The sequence below is a fragment of the Triturus cristatus genome, chromosome 4_1 (genome assembly GCF_964204655.1).
Source record: "Triturus cristatus chromosome 4_1, aTriCri1.1, whole genome shotgun sequence".
Taxonomy (NCBI): Eukaryota; Metazoa; Chordata; class Amphibia; order Caudata; family Salamandridae; genus Triturus; species Triturus cristatus.
The window spans coordinates 227,527,854-227,544,614 of record NC_140585.1 but is presented as its reverse complement, the minus strand read 5'-3'; the positions used below and the strand labels follow the sequence as shown (position 1 = coordinate 227,544,614).

Below are 16,761 nucleotides of genomic sequence, written 5' to 3'. Positions count from 1 at the left end.
CAATCCCTGTCTCACCCCTCCGTATCGGTCAGTCGCTATCGTCTGATACCTGCTCGAGTAGGGAAAGCTCGCAGATGTCCCCTCAATAGTGATTCTTCTTTCCCCAAATCTGTGTCCATTTCTTAGGGCATCCTCTGTGCATCTATACAGATTTCTCTGTCACCATTGTGTGGTCCATGTCTCAACACCATTGCCGTGGCGTCGGGGGTTCCTCCGAACCCCAGCGCTGTGCTATATTGCGTTTGGCCAATGTCATCCCTAATGTCACCCAGTCTTGGTCTGCATGATTCAGGTCTGTAGGCTCCCAGATATTAAGTAGGCAGCATTTTGGAGTGAGCTGGATGACTACATTGGTGACCTGGGACATGGTGCGTACTACCGAGGTCCAGTAAGAGGCGACCCGTGGGCAGACCCAAAGTGTGTGGCAGAAAGTACCCTCGGCACCGCACTGTCAGAGGCAAAGTGGAGTGTGTGCCTTACCTATCTTGTGAAGCAAGGTCCTACTAAAATAGATTCGGTGTAGGATGTTTAATTGAAGTAATCTAAGGGTAGAGGATATCGCCACCTCCCTCGGGGACATCACGGCTGGCTGCCAGCCCTCCTCATATAGGTCGCCGATCTCCGCCTCCCATTTCCCCTTGAGCACTACTGTTGGATCTGGTTGATTGTTTATTATTTTCCGATACGTCAATCAGATGGCTTTTGTTTGGAGGTGGTCTGTAAGAAGCCTGTCCTCTAGTGGGGAGGATTCGAGTAGTTGTGTGTCCGGTGGGATCGCTGCCTGTAAGGCGTGTCTTATTTGGGCGTATCTATAGCGTTCGGTTTGTGCGAGTTTATATGTGTCCTGTAGTTGAGTGAAAGGTACGACCCTGCCCTTCTGCCACAAGTCTCCCACCCTGGAGATCCCGATTAGGTCCCATTGTTGGAATCCCTTTGTGTTTCTCAGCCTCCCGAGTTTTCGAGTGTCCCACAGTGGTGTCGCCTGTGTGAGAGTCGTCCCCCCCCCCCACCCCATCGCCCTCTGCGTCTCATGCCAAATTTGTACTGTATGGGCCGTGGGGCCCGTGTAATGTTGTTTCTTGGTATTGTTATATAGGGCTCCCATTATTCCTTCGGCGTCAAGGAGGTGGCGATCCATACGGAATGCGGGATCGTCTTGCGGTGCGTGTAGCCACTGGTTTATTGCCGTGAGTTGCGATGCCCTATAATAAGTATGTATATTAGGGAGAGCAATTCCTCCATCGTACCATCCCCTAACTAGTTTTGTCATGGCAATGCGAGCTGTTCCGCCATCCCAGAGGAGTTTGGTTACTTCGGTGTTTATCATTGTAAAAAAGGAAAGGGAGATGTGGAAGGGGGTATTCTGTAGGTCGTACAGAAATCTGTGCAGCGTCATCATTTTGTAGAGCACAGCTCTGCCCAGCAGTGTAAGTGGGAGAGAGCACCAGTGCTTCACATCACGGCAGAAGCGTGCCAGCGGTTTCATGAGATTTTCTTCTATAAAGTGTGACACCTGGGGGGTTATATATATGTCGAGGTACATAAAACCTCATTCTGCTATCTGAATGTCCCAATTCTGCGGTAGTTTGAGGGGGGGGGCCGTGAAGGAGATAAAGCAATGATTTTGACCAGTTAATGGTGTAGCCCAAGGCTCTGCCATAGGCCGCACAGATGTCAAGGAGACAGTTCAGCGATCTGGTGGGAGACGCCATATAGAGTAAAATGTCATCCGCATACAGTGATATGCGGTCTTCCCATCCCATCGCCCCCTTGAGTCCCCTGATGACAGGGTCTTGGCGGATCCATGCCGCCAGCAGCTCGAGTACTATAGCGAACAGGAGAGGGGAGAGCGGGGCATCCCTGTCTCGTACCTTTGCCCAAAGGGAAGTTCTCTGAAATGCGACCATTGGCCACGGCATGTGCCATGGGTTTGGTATAGAGAAGACATATCCAGGTGCAGAACTTGGGGCCAAATCCCTTGTGCCGGAGTACAGCGAAAAGGAAGGGCCACTCCACCATATCGAACGCCATGTGGGCGTCCAATGAGAGGATGACCGCATCCTCCGCAATTGTGTGACTGCGAGCTATGACTCCCTGAAGTACACGAAGATTCAGGGCTGTGTTACGGTGGGGCATGAAGCCTGACTGATCAGGATGGATCAAGGTAGTCAGGTACGGCTGGAGGCGCAACGCCCGCGCCTTGGCCAGAATTTTTGCCTCAGCATTAATAAGGGAGATTGGCCTGTAGGAGGCACATTCTTGCAGTGGTTTCCCCGTCTTGTGAATTGCGACTATTGTCGCTAAGCGCTGGTCCTCTGGGAGCTCACCCTTTTCTAGACTGGCTTGATACATCTTGAGTAGATGGGGCGTAAGGTATTATGCCATTTTTTTATAAAGTTCTACTGGAATGCCATTCGGGCCCAATGCCTTCCCTGGTTGGAACGTCGCAATGGCTGATGCTAGTTCGTCGTCGGTTAGCTCGGCTTCAACTGCCGAGACCGCATCGTCCGGCTAGGAGGGCATGCGAATATCTTTCAGGAACGCGAGGTCATCTTCTAGTGTTAGTGGCTGTCGGCGTGTATACCCCCCTATAATAAGAGGCGAGTGAGTCCACTATTTGCTGCGGGTCCCCAGTTATCTCTCCACTCTCCCTACGGTGCTGAGCTATCCACCTATTGGCTCGATCCTTTTTGGCAAGCCAGGCCAGTAGCTTACCTGCCTTATCCCCTGCTTCATAAATAGTATGTCTTGTAGCCGTGAGTTTTGCCTTCGCCACCTCCCATGAGTATGTTTTAAATTCCTGCTGTGCGAGATTCAGCGCATGTAGGGAGTCAATTATCAAGTCTTGAGCATAATTTGTCTCTGCGTCTGCCACCTCCTGCTCGAGATCTTCCATTTTCTGTCTCTGTGTTTTCTTGTGCCCGGCTATCAATGAAATCGCCTGTACGCGCAGTACCGTTTTATAGGCTTCCCAGAGTGTTACTGGGGAGGACACGGATTGCTCATTTTCGGCAAAATAGTGTTTTGTGGTTGCACGGAGTCTCTTGCTTATCGTAGGGTTGTGGAGGTAACCCGGGTGCATGGGGATCACTCTCCGTCATAGAATATGAGGAGAGGAGAAAGCCATATATAGTGGCAAGTGGTCTGATATACCTCGGGTAGGTGTTGGATCTCCACTACGTGATCCAGCCCCGCCGCGAGCGTGAATATGTAATCAATCCTGGAGAGGCTATTGTGTACGCCCGAGCGAAATGTGTATTCCTTATTATCAGTGTGGATAGTTCTCCACACGTCTATCAAACCAATGGCTTCGGTAAACTCTGCCAACTTGACATGAGCGTGATGGGAGTCTCTAGGGGGATGTTTGTCGAGAGAGACATCCATCACCGTATTGAAATCTCCCCCCACAATAGTGTCGCCCGCCGGTAAGGATAATAGAGATGCACCGAGGGCTGGGAGGGCTGTTTGGTGTAACGCTGGCGGTACATATACCGAGACTAAGTTATAGGGCCTCCCTTCCCATTGGCATGTTAGTCCCGCAAAGCGCCCCTGGTAGTCCGTTTTTGAGTCAGTGAGTATAAGCGGAAAGTGTTTATTAAGTAGAATCCCCACCCCCCGGGAGCCTGGGGTGAATTCTGAGTGGGCCGCCATGGTGTATCCCCATCTGTCAAGGGCCTTGGTGGCTGAGCCCGTTGCATCAGGACTATTGCTGGACCTTTGCGCTTGATATATTGAAGGACGAGCCCTTTTTTGTCTCCCAGGCCATTCACGTTCCATGAGAGCACCGTTAGGGGAGGGGCCGGGCCCGTTGGGTTGTGGGGTTGGCTATCCGAGGCGACTGTCCGCAGGTTAGTGTCTGCCATTTATGTTATATCGGTACTGGGGTTGGAAATTGCATGAGATGTCTGCCATAGTCTGTCGATGTGTGTGTCGTTGTAGAAATCAATTAAAAATAATAAACCAAAAAACAAGAACTGTCTCTTTCTTCCCCCCCACCCTCCTCCCTGCCCGGTGGATCCCAAACTACCCGCCTCCCCAACTGAGCAGAGTGCTTTGATCCCATAACAAGTACTTGCGTGGTGGGTGAGAAATTGTCGAAGAGCATCTGCGGCCCCCTCACTTGACGTTGTAACAATGGCTTACGTCTTCTTCTGAGTCTCAATTCTTGCCCACAGATTTAAGGTGTTGTCCATAGTCGCACTGCGTGTGTGAGTTGCGTGCTGGCGGAAAAGCCAGTGCGTCCCCTGCCGGGGGGGACCTTATATGCCGTGAGTCACCAGAGGACTCTCGAGTCACCGTTTCGCGTTCTTTAGTCCCCCTTGCCACTGGATTCCGCCGATCTGGAGCCCTGTGATTCATGGCATTGGTGCAGTTGCTGGATTCTGAACTTTGCAGGTTTCACCGCTGGGTGCCATCCGTCCAGCCAGTCTCGGACATCCTCCAGTGTTAGGAAAAACCAAACCTTCCCCTCTGCTTCCAATCTTAGTTTTGCTGGAAAGAGCATGGAGTATTTGAGGTCTCTGGCACTTAGTTCCTTTTTAACATCCATGAACCCTCGACGTTGCTTGGTTACTGCCGCTGTAGTCCGGGTACATCGTGATCACTTGGTTGTCCAAACGGATCGGCGGGGCAATTCTGGCCGCCTGCAGGATCGCGTCTCGGTCACGGAAATTAAAGAGGCGTGCCAGGATATGTCTGGGGGGTGGGAGGGGGGGGCCCAGGCCTGGGCCTGGGCCTCCCTCCGGGTAATCGGTGTGCCCTCTCAACCGAGAAGTAGCTCGACAGGCCTCGTTATTGCAGTTGATTATTGACCAGGTCTTCGACGAAAAGGTCCAGGGCCGGACAACCTGCAGTCTCCAGCACTCCAATGATGCGTACATTATTACGCCTTGAACGGCCTTCCTGATCGTCCAGCTTAGCGAGGATATGTTTGTTATCTATTTCCAGCTGGCGTACCTGGTGCTGGAGTTGTGCTGTGTCAGTGGTCAGCACCTTCGTCGTGGACTCCACTTCAGTCAGTCTCCCTGAAAGCTTAGAGAAGTCAGCGCGGATCAGAGAGATATCAGTGGACATAGTGCCTATAGAGGATTGAACTATCTGTAGGGCGGCCATGATGTCCGTGAGTGTGACCGAGTCTGCGGCTTGTTGTGGAAGGGTCTCTGTCTGGGCGAGAGTTGCCTGCTTCTTTTCGCACTGGTCTTTAGTGTAGGCAAATTTGTCCAGCTTTCCAGCCGGTGCCCCTCGTGGGCCTCGTCCCGCCATCCTACTCATCGCTCGGGTTTTGCAGTAGGGGGGGGGAGGGTCGGTAGTCATCGCTGCCTGCCGCACCGTGTGCAACGCGCGGCTTTCGGGTTTCTCGGTCCCCTGTAGCGTCTGGAAATAAGGGAGAAGTGAGTTGCGTCTTCACCCTGCTCGACGTCCCTGCTCCCGCAATTTGCCACGACCTATGCCGGTCAGTGGGTGTCAACCCGGTGGTGCAGGCAGAAAGAGACAGGCGCCCCGTAACTCTTGTTGTGCAGTTAAGGAATCATGGAGCCCTAGCCCCAGCCACCTGCCTCAAATCGCCCTCACAGGCGCCTCCCACACTGTTCAACCGGCTGCTCCTGGCCTGTTTGGGGTGACTAGGGCCTGTTGAAATGGCCTCTCAGGATGATGAGGGTCCTGGTGTCACACGGCCTTGCGGCTGGTCCACCGCGTCTGTTTTGAGTCTCTGCGCTGATACGGCGGCGCTGCCTTTCCCTACGGTAGGTCCCGGCCCCGTCTTGAGCGATCTCTCAAGCACCACGTCTCACTCCGCGACCCCCGGCAGATCGGGTCATCGGTGTTCCGTTTGCGTCCGCCGATGAAGCGTCTTTGGCGCAGGCGCCGTCACTCACTGCACCGCGTCTCACTCTGCGGCCCCCAGCGCTCAGCTCGTGTCAGCGGTGTTCCGTTTATGGCCGCAGCCGCCGATGAAGCGTTTTTGGTGCGGGGCCGATGCACTCGAGGTCCAGGCGCCGATGCGATCACCAGGCCGCCAGGTTTCCCCCGCCGACTCCTCCTGGGCCGCACGTCGCAGAAGGCTGCGGGACGCTGCAATTGGTGCCGCCAGAGTTCCGGTTCCTTTACTCTGCAGGTACGCCGTATTTGGTCAGGGTTAATGTGCGGATTAGTGACGGGGGTCTTCTCGCCCTTGGAGCTTCTTTAGGCTGCGGCCATCTTGCCGGCTACCAGCCACCCCCCTACCCTTAGTCTTTTTTGACTAGAGTTTTTTTTAACTTTTGTCGACTTCTTTTTTCGAGTCGTTTGACTCCTGGTGCAAGGGATGTCACATTGACGGACCGGCTTCAAACCTTGTGACTCCTGTCACAAGTTGATGTCGGTCACGGACCAACCCCTTGTGTGCCTGTGGTGTCTGGAGCGTGACCACAACCTGAATTTGTGCTCCGACTGTTGGGACTTGAACCCAAAGTCTTTGCGGGAGCAGTCCCGAAAGCTTCACGAGGCCCGGCAGTCAGCTCCGCACCACTCGAGGTCCCGGTCAAGAGGAAGGTCTTCGCCTTTTGGTAGGTCAAATACAAAAAGAAGGCAAAGAGGCACCGTCGCTCTTCGAGTTCTCCCCGTCCGTCCGTCGACGCGGGATGCGGAAGGTCATTGTCGTTTGGCTCCACCCACAGAGCCTACTGGGTCGGCTCCGAGCTTCCCTTCCTTCCCGGGAGCCGGAGCGACCCCTGCCCAACTTCGTATTTTTTGCAAAGCTCTCCACTCCATCTTTGGGCAGCCTGACTCTGCTGGTGCGCCTCCGGGCCCCAAGGACCCAGCTGGGGGTTCTAGGCCTTCGATGCCGGCGGCTTCGGCCACAGGCCTGGATCCAGATCAGCGCCCATCAACCTTACGGCACCTCCTCCGGCGTCAAATCTATTGACGACAACTCCACCCCTCCGTGCCGGTAGGGTCCCCAGCCGCCGTCGACCCCAGCCTCCTCCTCGACTTAGACACAGGGCCAGACCGGTATCGACTAATGCTGGTACTGGCGCCGACCGGTACTTTTGTACCAGTGATCTACCCTGGTGTTCCCTACTGCCCTGGGTGGCAACCAGAGGAGGGTGAGGAGGACTGGGAGGGGTCTGTTGACCCTTTGGCAGATCAGTTGGACTAACCGGATTGGAGAGAGGAGTTGGGTGAGGTCAGTGGTCTGGACACCTCTCCAGACCTTGGTATGCTTCCCCCCTACCGTGGCTACGGGGGAGGGAGCTCTTACGCTGTGGTGTTGCGTAGGGCGGCTGAGGCTTTGAACCTTGAGCTTCCTACGGTGGCAGTCAGGACTAACCTTCTGACCGAGGTGCTTCAACTGGCAGCTGCCTCTTCAGAGCCCCTGCTGCCATTCAATGAGGCCCTCACAGAAATCCTTTTGGGCACTTGGTCCAAGCCCAGCACAGGGGCCCCTGTTGATTGAATGATTGCCCGACACCACCGCCCGGCCCCGGGCGACCCCATTTTACTCTCCCATCATCCTACCCCTGAGAGCTGGGTGGTCCAAGCTTTAACTTCCATGGGTGCGTTCCCTACTGTACAACCTGATAGGGAATCCAAGAAGCTGGATCACTTGGGAATAAGATGTTTTCTTCCACCAGCTTAGGACTGCGGTCGGTGAACACCGCATGTCTCTTGGGCTGTTATACCCACTCTCTGTGGGATACGGTCGCGCAGGTGCTGCCACAGTGCCTTTCCTGTGCAGTGGCTGAGGGTAGAGATGCAGCGAAGTTCACCATACGATGTGGGCTGGACACCGCCGACTTGCTAGGCAGGACGATTTCAACGTCGGTAGCCCTGAGACGCTACGCCTGGCTGAGGTCCACTGGCTTCTCAGGTGATGTCCAATTGACACTTTTGGACATTCCCTTCGATGCTGGTCGCTTGTTTGGCGACAAAGGGTACAACGGGCTGGAGCGCTTTAAGGATTCCAGGGCTACGGCCAGATCCTTGGGCCTTGCTACCACATGTAGCCCCGTGCAATCTGCTTTTCGCCCCTCTCATGGCTGCGGAAGGGGTGTCCCACCACGTTCCACCCAGAGCCACAGGTCTGCGCAAGTTACCCAGCCTCAGCACAGCTGGGGACGTGGGACCCAGCGTCATGGGTCTGGGGGCCAGTGGGCGGGCCAGTCCACCAGCGCCCCCTCTGCAGCAGCCTACAAACCTTCCTAGTCTGACATTTCAGGGCCACCAGTTGCCAGTGGGCGGCAGGATTTGCCATCACCTCACCTACTGGCACAATATCACGTCGGACAGGTGGGTTTTGCATATTGTCCGAAGGGACAACTCCCTTCCGTTTGAAACTTCCCCTCCCTCCATGCCACCTGCATTCTATCGCATGTCGGAGGATCACCTGGCCCTTCTCCGTCAGGAAGTAGTGGCTCCCTTTCCCAAGGGAGCCATTGAGCGAGTCCCTGTACCAGAAGTAGGTCGTGGCTGCTACTCCCACTACTTTCTGGTGCCCAAGAAGGCCAAATTTTACAGCAAACAAATGATGGACGGAATGCTGACAATGCAAACATTCTCCCTCAGTCATAAGATCTGGGTTAAATCCATCGTTCTTTTGCCCACAACGTCACCCCAGTTTGGACCCAGCCATATGCAAATCAGTCTTGACCCTGTGCCTCATGGGAACAGTCCAGACCGAAATGCCAGGCCAGGTCCTCCCTGGACCGGAAACAAGCATCCTGGGACCGGTTTCAGGGTATGTCACCCTTCTTCAGCCAGGCTAGCTTGAATCCAGTGGCACAGTGAGCAAGGGATCCATGTCTGGGCATACCCATCCCACTTAGGGCGAAATGTGTTACAGCAAACAAATGATGGACCGAATGCTGACAATGCAAACATTCTCCCTCAGTCAAAAGATCTGGGTTAAATCCATTGTTCTTTTGCCCACTATGCCACCTCTGTTTGGACCCAGCCATATGCAAATCAGTCTTGACCCTGTGCCTCATGGGAACAGTCCAGACCAAACTGCCAGGCCAGGTCCTCCCTGGACCGGAAACAAGCATCATGGGACCGGTTTCAGGGTATGTCACCCTTCTTCAGCCAGGCTAACTTGAATCCAGTGGCACAGTGAGCAAGGGATCCATTTCTGGGCATACCCATCCCACTTAGGGCGAAAAGTGTTACAGCAAACAAATGATGGACGGAATGCTGACAATGCAAACATTCTCCCCCATTCAAAAGATCTGGGTTAAATCCATCGTTCTTTTGCCCACTACGCCACCCCAGTTTGGACCCAGCCATATACAAATGAGTCTTGACCCTGTGCCTCATGGGAACAGTCCAGACCGAACTGCCAGGCCAGGTCCTCCCTGGACCGGAAACAAGCATCCTGGGACCGGTTTCAGGGTATGTCATTCTTCTTCAGCCAGGCTAGCTTGAATCCAGTGGCACAGTGGACAAAGGCCTGCGTCCTATCTTGGATCTCAGGGACGCAAACCGCTTCCTCCAGATGGAGAAGTTCAAAATGTTTGCATTGACTTAGGTCCTGTCTGCCCTCGACCCTGGAGACTGGATGGTAGGGTTGGACTTGCAGGACGCTTATTTCATCATCCCCGTCCTGCTGGCCCACAGGCGTTATCTAAGGTTCACAGTAGCCCACGAGCATTTTCAGTTTACCGTGCTCCCCGATGGACTTACCAGCGCCCCTCGGGTGTTCACGAAAGTGATGGCGGTGGTCGTGGCTCATCTGCGCTGATTAGGGGTTCCAGTCTTCCCCTAGCTCGACAACTGGCTGTTGAAGACAAGTTCACCCCAGGCTGTCGTCTCCCACCTCCAGACTACGGTGGACCTCCTGCATTCGCTCGGGTTCACTACCAACATGCCAAAGTTATACCTGATTCCCTCACAGAAGCTCCTTTTCATAGGTGCGGTTCTGGATACAGCGCAGTTTCGCGCTTATCCTCCCGAACAGCGAGTCTGAGATATTCGATCTATGATTCCGATCTTTCAGCCTCAATCCCGGGTTTCGGTCCGAATGACCCCGAGGCTCCTGGGCCTCATGGCCTCCTGCATCCTGTTGGTGGACCATGCCATATGGCATGTGCGGGCTCTGCAGTGGGACCTGAAGTTACGGTGGGCACAGCATCAGGGAAATCTTTCCGATTGTGTCAAGATCTCAAAGTGCACTGCACATCAATTGCAGTGGTGGCTAACAGACCAGGATTGGGTCAACGGCATATCCCTCTCCCTTCCCCAACCAGGGTTCACAGTGGTGACAGATGCATTGCTTCTGGGGTGGGACGGCCACGTGGGGGAGGCGGAGATCAGAGGCCTCTGGTCTCAGGTGGAGTCCGGGCTCCACATCAGCCTTCTGGAGCTCCGCGCGATTTTTCTTGCACTGAAGGCATTCCTTCCTTCTGTCAAAGGAAGAGTAGTGCCAGTGTTTACGGACAACACCACCGCCATGTGGTATTGCAACAAACAGGGCGGGTGAGGTCGTGGACTCTGTCAGGAGGCCCTCCGTCTCTGACAGTGGCTGGAACATCAGGGCATGTCCCTGATGGTTCAACACCTGGCGGGTTCCCTGAATGCCATGGAGGACGAACTCAGCCGCTGGTGCATGATGGATCACAAATGGCGTCTTCACTCAGAGGTGGTGCAAGGTCTCTTTCGGCAGTAGGGAGAGCCTTGGTGCGAGCTATTCGCAACCAAAAAGAACGCGCAATGTCAACAGTTCTGCACGTTGGAATTTCCAAGGTGGCACTCGCTAGGCGACGCTTTTCGTTGCAAGTGGAGTTGAGGTCCTCTAGACGTTTTATTGCCTATACCACTTCTGCCCAGAGTGCTGAAGAAGATCAAGCGCTACCGGGCCCAAGTAATTCTTGTGTGTCCAGACTGGGCCCGAAGAGTCTGGTATCCCGAGCTCTTGAACATGGCCGTCGATCCTCCGATCAGACTGCCTCTTCGGGAGGATCTTCTGTCGCAGCAGCACAGGCTGGTCCTTACCCGAATCTGTCCGGGTAAGGACTGAGCCGTGACAGTTGACAGCTTTCGACCTTTCTCTCGAAGTCTGTAACGTTACCTTGGCAGCCAGGCGTCCCTCCACCAAAACGGTATACGCCTGTAGATGGAACAAATTTGTGGCATGGTGCACAGCAAGGGCTATGGATCCCCTTTCTGACCCTCTTTCTGAGGTTCTCCTCTTCATTCTTTCCTTGGCCCAGCAGGGCTCTGCTCTGGGCACTCTTAAAGGCTATATTTTGGCCATTTCGGCCTTTCTTCGCCTTTCTGATCAGCCTTCTCTTTTCAAGTCCCCTATTGTAAATCATGTCCTTAAGGGCATTATTTACCTGTTTCCTCCTATTCCTTTCGTAATGGCCCAGTGGGACTTGAACCATGTTCTGACTTGCTTTATGTGCACTCCTTTCAAACCGCTACATAATTGTCCTCTCAGACTATTGACCCTTAAAACTGCCTTTTTGATTGCCATCACCTCTGCTCACAGGGTGAGTGGGCTTCAGGCTCTTTCTTCTAAACCTCCTTTCCTGGCTGTTCATCCGGACAAGGTTGTCCTTCGCACTGGACCTTCTTTTCTTCCCAAAGTGGTTACCTCTATCCACATAGGACAGACCATCACTTTGCCCACATTCTTCCCGCCCTGCATCCGTCTAAAGTGGAGGAGAGGCTCCACTGTCTGTTTCCAAAACCTGCGCTTTCATTTTGTCTGGATCTCACAAAACCATTCCGGGTGGATGATCAGCTCTTTGTTGGCTAAGTGGGCGCCAAGAAAGTTCAGGCCGTGCAAAAACGAACCGTCTCTCGATGGGTTGTTCTTTGCATTAAAATGTGTTATTCCTTGCCGAAAAGGGAACCTTCAGTAGGGTTGCGCGCCCATTCCACCAGGGTTACGGTAGCCACTACTGCTTTGGGACGTGGAGTCCCCCTTCATGACATCTGCCAGGCAGTCACATGGGCTTCATTGCACACGTTCACTAAACAGCTGGACAGCCAAGTTCGGAGAGACAGCTTCTTTGGCAGCTCCGTTCTTCGAGACTTCCTGGTGTGAACTTGGTTCGCAGACCCACCTCCGAGGTTGGTATTGCTGGGGTATCTATTCTAAGGTAAGGAATCCATAACTAATAGTCTCTTTCAGATGAACAAGTTATTTACCTTCCGTAACAATCTATGTGTAAGAGACATATATTAGTTATGGATTCCTTACCGCCCTACCCTTCCTCCCCTTTCTGCGAACTGACTTCTAGAGCAAGGGACTCCCTTTCAGGGCCCTAGTTTGTGCACCAGTGGTCAGTGTCTTGCATGGCTCTGTGCTTCTGGCATGGAATGTTGTGTACAGAAGTGACCTCAGGGTGCAGGGGCGGCGTCTAAGTAGATACCGTGACGTCATTCCCGCGATCGACCGACGCCACCTAGCGACGTGCAGGGGTACTGCTGAAGAAAAATTCTCTGGATCCAGTCTGACGCCTGGGGGTAATTCTAAGGTAAGAAATCCATAACTAATATTTGTCTCTTACAGATATATCGTTACCGAGGTTAGTAATTTGTTCATCAAGGTAGCTCTGACTCGGAGACACTTTTTGTTCAAGTGGAGCTCAGGCCTCTTGTACACCTTATCACCCATACCTCCCTACCCGGAGTTCTAAGATGATCTGAAGCGACCGGGCTCAAGTTATCCTTGTGGCTCTGTACTGGGCATGGAGAATCTGGTATCCCGAGCTGTTGAGCATGGCCATCGGTCCTCCGGTTAGGCTGCCCTTTCGGGAGGATCTTCTATCACAGCAGCCGGGGAGTGTTCTCCAACTGAACCTGTCAACGCTTCACCTTCTTGCGTGGAGATAGAATGGCAACAGTTTACAGATTTCGAGCTTCCGTCCGAAGTCTGTGATATTATCTTGCCAGCCAGGTGTCCCTCCACCAAGATGATATACGCCTGCCATTGGGGAAAATTTGTGGCATTGTGTACAGAGAGACAGATCGACCCCATTTCTGCACCTCTTTCTCATGTTCTCCTTTTCATTCTCTCTCTTGCCCAGCAGGGCTCCGCTTGGGGTACTTTCAAAAGCTATCTTTCCTCTATCTCAGCTTTTCTACGGTTGCCTGACCAGCCATCCCTCTTCAAATTTTCCTATAGTCAGTAGGTTTCTGAAAGGTTTACAACATCTTTTCCCACCTTCTCCTTTTCGTATACACGATGGGGACCTCAGTATCGTCCTCACTTTCGACATGTGCACCCCCTTTGAGCCCTAACAATTGTCCACTCAGCCTCCTTACTTTCAAGCGGCCTTTCTTGTGGCTATAACATTTGCCTGGAGGATCAGTTAACTTTTGGCGTTGTCATCCAAGCCTCCTTACCTGAACATCTAAATGTTTCTTCGTACGAGAGCTCCCTTTCTACCGAAAGTAGTCACTCTTTCATGTAGGCCAGTTCATCACTTTTTACGCTCTACTTCATCCCTCCAAGTAAGAGGAGCGAATTACAGTCTTGACAGAACAGATTGTTTTCATTCTACCTTGACTGCACACGAGAGTTCCGGGTGGACGACCAACTCTTCTTGGGTTATTTCGGAGCAAAGAAAGGATGGGCTGTACAGAAGAGGATCATCTCACGATGGATCGTACTCTGTGTCATAATCTGCTACACATTGTCTAAGAAGCAACCCCCGGAGGGTTTATGTGCTCATTCCACCAGAGCTAAAGTTGCAACCAGGCAGCAAGGTGGGTTTCTTTGCACACGTTTACCAAACTCTACTTACTGGACAGTCCGGTCCATACAAATGAGCATTTTGCCTGTTCAGTCCTGCAGGACTTCCTCGTGTGAATTTGGTCCTCAGACCCACCTCCAAGGAGGTATTAGTTGGGTATCTATTCTAAGGTAAGGAATCTGCGACTATAAGTCTCTATCAGATGAGCAAGTTACTTACCTTCGGTAATGTCTTATCTGGTGGAGACAATATCACCCATCCTCCCCGCTCAGCGAACAGATTTCTAGGGACAGGGCTTTCCCATTTCAGGATCCGAGTTTTCCACACCAGTGGTCAGTGTTCTTCATGGCTCTGGACTTCTGGCGTGAAAAGTTGCGAAAAGTAACTGACGTCCACGCGCTGGGGTAGTGTCTGTAGGAAGGTGCCCCTTTTTTGACATGGTCACTCCCACTTTTTGCCTGGTGTTTGATGCAGTTTTGACTGAAGTGCACAGGGTTCCTCTTAACCAGGTCCCCAGTCCCAGTGCTCAAGTCCTAAAACAAGGTAGCTGTGCAATTGTTCCCCAGCAAGACCTTCAGCACCTCTGAGTCCCTAGTAAATGGTACCCATGGTACCTTGGATATGGGTACTAAAGAGGGTCCCTGAGGCCTGCAGCATATATTGTGCCACCCTAAGGGACCCACCACTAAACTCATGCAGACCACCATCGCAGGCTGCGTGAAATGGTGCAGACAAATGTGTAAACACGACATAGCACACACCCTGTGTGTCATGTCCACAGACTGTGCATGCAATATATGTAAGTGACCCCTACAGCAGGCCTATAGCCCTAATGAAGGGTTACATGTAAGCACATGTCTGCATAAGCAGATATGCTCCTGTGCGGTTTAGTTGAATTGCTAGATAGTACACATGAACAGGGAAGCTATCTTAAGTATATGTACTGGGCACTGGTCATTACGACTTCCCCAGCTACATGATGGCTTCACTGAAACCTATGGTGTTTGGTATCAAACACCTTATCTTAAGTTATGCTGCTAGAGGGCACCTTAGAGGTGCCCCATAAAACCTACTAGCCTCTTAGTGTGCTGGCTGACTAGTATCTTCCAGCCTGCCACCACATACATGTGTCCTGCTGGTGAGAGCCTGTGCTGTCTGAGGCCAGAAACAATGCTGTTTCCGGAGGACTGTTTTCACACCTCCTCCAGCAGAATGGCTAGTAAATCTGCATACCAAGGCCAGGTACTTCAAAGCCCTGCCACCTTTGATATTCCGGCTTTCCCCAGACATTGGAGATACCACCCACTGCCCTGGGGACCTTTGGCACCAGGACATGTGAGAAATTAGCTATGCAAGGAGGCATAGTGCAGTACCAAGCCAGTCACACCTCTAAGGTAGGCTGCCTGATGTGCTCTATGAAAGAGGGGTTCCACCATTTTGATTTTGATGGACATAGTAATTCAGGGACAGGGTTATGCCCACTACGCACAGGAGGTGGTCATAATGGGGGTGTTGGGATCCCAAGGGTAAGTAGCCCATTGTCTACTACCCTTCACTCCCTTTAACACCCCCATAAATTAAGTATTCAGGTGGCCCCTGACACCAGGAACGTAGATTCCCCTGACACAAGAAGAAGAAGGACTACAAAGAGCCGAAGAAGTAAGAACTGCGGACTACTGGTGGACTTTGGCTCCAAACCCTTTCTGCCTGTTCCTGTCCAGACAATTGTGACAGCTTCACTCCTCCTGCAGCTGTGCATCCTCCAAAAGCCTCGGAGGGCCTCCAGCACTTCGCCAAGCCGTCAGCATCTCCCTTGAAGTGGAGGAGCCACTTAACTACTCCCTGCAGGTACCAACCTCAAAGTCCGGTTCATCATTCTACTGACCACCGGATCCACCAACGCAGCAGCCGCCCAGGAGGAGGTCACTGTGCTGCAGGAGGTCAGATGAAGTGCATCGTGGTCAGAAAGACTATTCAGGTTTACAGCTGTCTCTGTTAAACGTCAAAGCGGCGAGACTGTGACTTAAAGAAAGTCTATACAGGTATATATCCCATTAGTGTAAGAAGTGGAAGTGTAATCCTGCTCAGTCTGTTGCATCAGTTTGCACATGTCACTTGGGTAGTAATCTGTCAGTAGATCGCCCAGCAGCTGTTTGTCTTTGAGACATTGTACTGTTAGGTGGTTTGATTTGTCTAGCACTAAGTTCCATTTCCCTCTTAGCCGTATTTTAGTGCGGAATAGGGGGAGCAGGAGCCTGGCGATGTCCTTTAAAAAATACTTTTTTTGTCTCATAATGGGGCATAGATCATGCCTAGAATGAACACTTGCTGTTCCATAGAGGGTTTAATAAACAAATATTGCCTCTCGGGGTCTAGCTATGTCTGCATTACTCTGAGGGTCAGTCCTTTCCAAATCAGAATGGGAACTCTGTGCGGTTGGTTTGGAGGTAGAAGAGTAACTTCTCATTCTTTATGTAATGAGCCAGCCCTAGTCTCATGTATCGTAGGCTTAGCATAGTGGAGGAAATATGAGATCAGGGGTGCCTGTCTGTGAATATAGTGCCTAGCCAGAAACTGTGATGTACCAGACGGGTCAGTATTGTCGGAGGATTACTACACAGAGATATATGAAGGCAGTGATATGTATGGTAGTACCCCTTATGAAGCAAAGTGATGGGAGGGCGTTCAGGTGAGTCTTATCTCTTAGTTTCAAATGCCAATAATATTAAATTGAAACAGCTGCCAGACTCTTAGGCTTGCAGACTGGGAAAACAGCGAATTTGACCCCCTGATGACCTTAGTGCATACTAGAGTCCTAAGGCCTTAATGAGGTGAGTGAACAGTGACCATAGTTACGGCCTGCCAACACATTCAGACCTCTTGTGAGATGATACAAAAGCCCTCTCTCCAAGAGAGGGAAAACATGTTCAGGTAATTCCTGCACCGCTGGAAATATAGGGCCAGATGAACAAATATATAGTCGCAAAATACTGGCAGCAAATTGCAACCAGTATCTTTGCGACCAGTAAAGATTTTTTAAGTATTGACCTTTCACTACTGGATCGTTCTTAAAAGTCTGATC

The 16,761-nt window shown here is 52.2% G+C and overlaps 1 protein-coding gene across 3 annotated transcripts in view; it reads left to right on the top strand.

Annotated features, from left to right (window-relative positions):
• Positions 1-16,761, top strand: part of BRAF (B-Raf proto-oncogene, serine/threonine kinase) — an 803,995-nt gene that overhangs the window by 682,085 nt on the left and 105,149 nt on the right. The window lies entirely within an intron of this gene.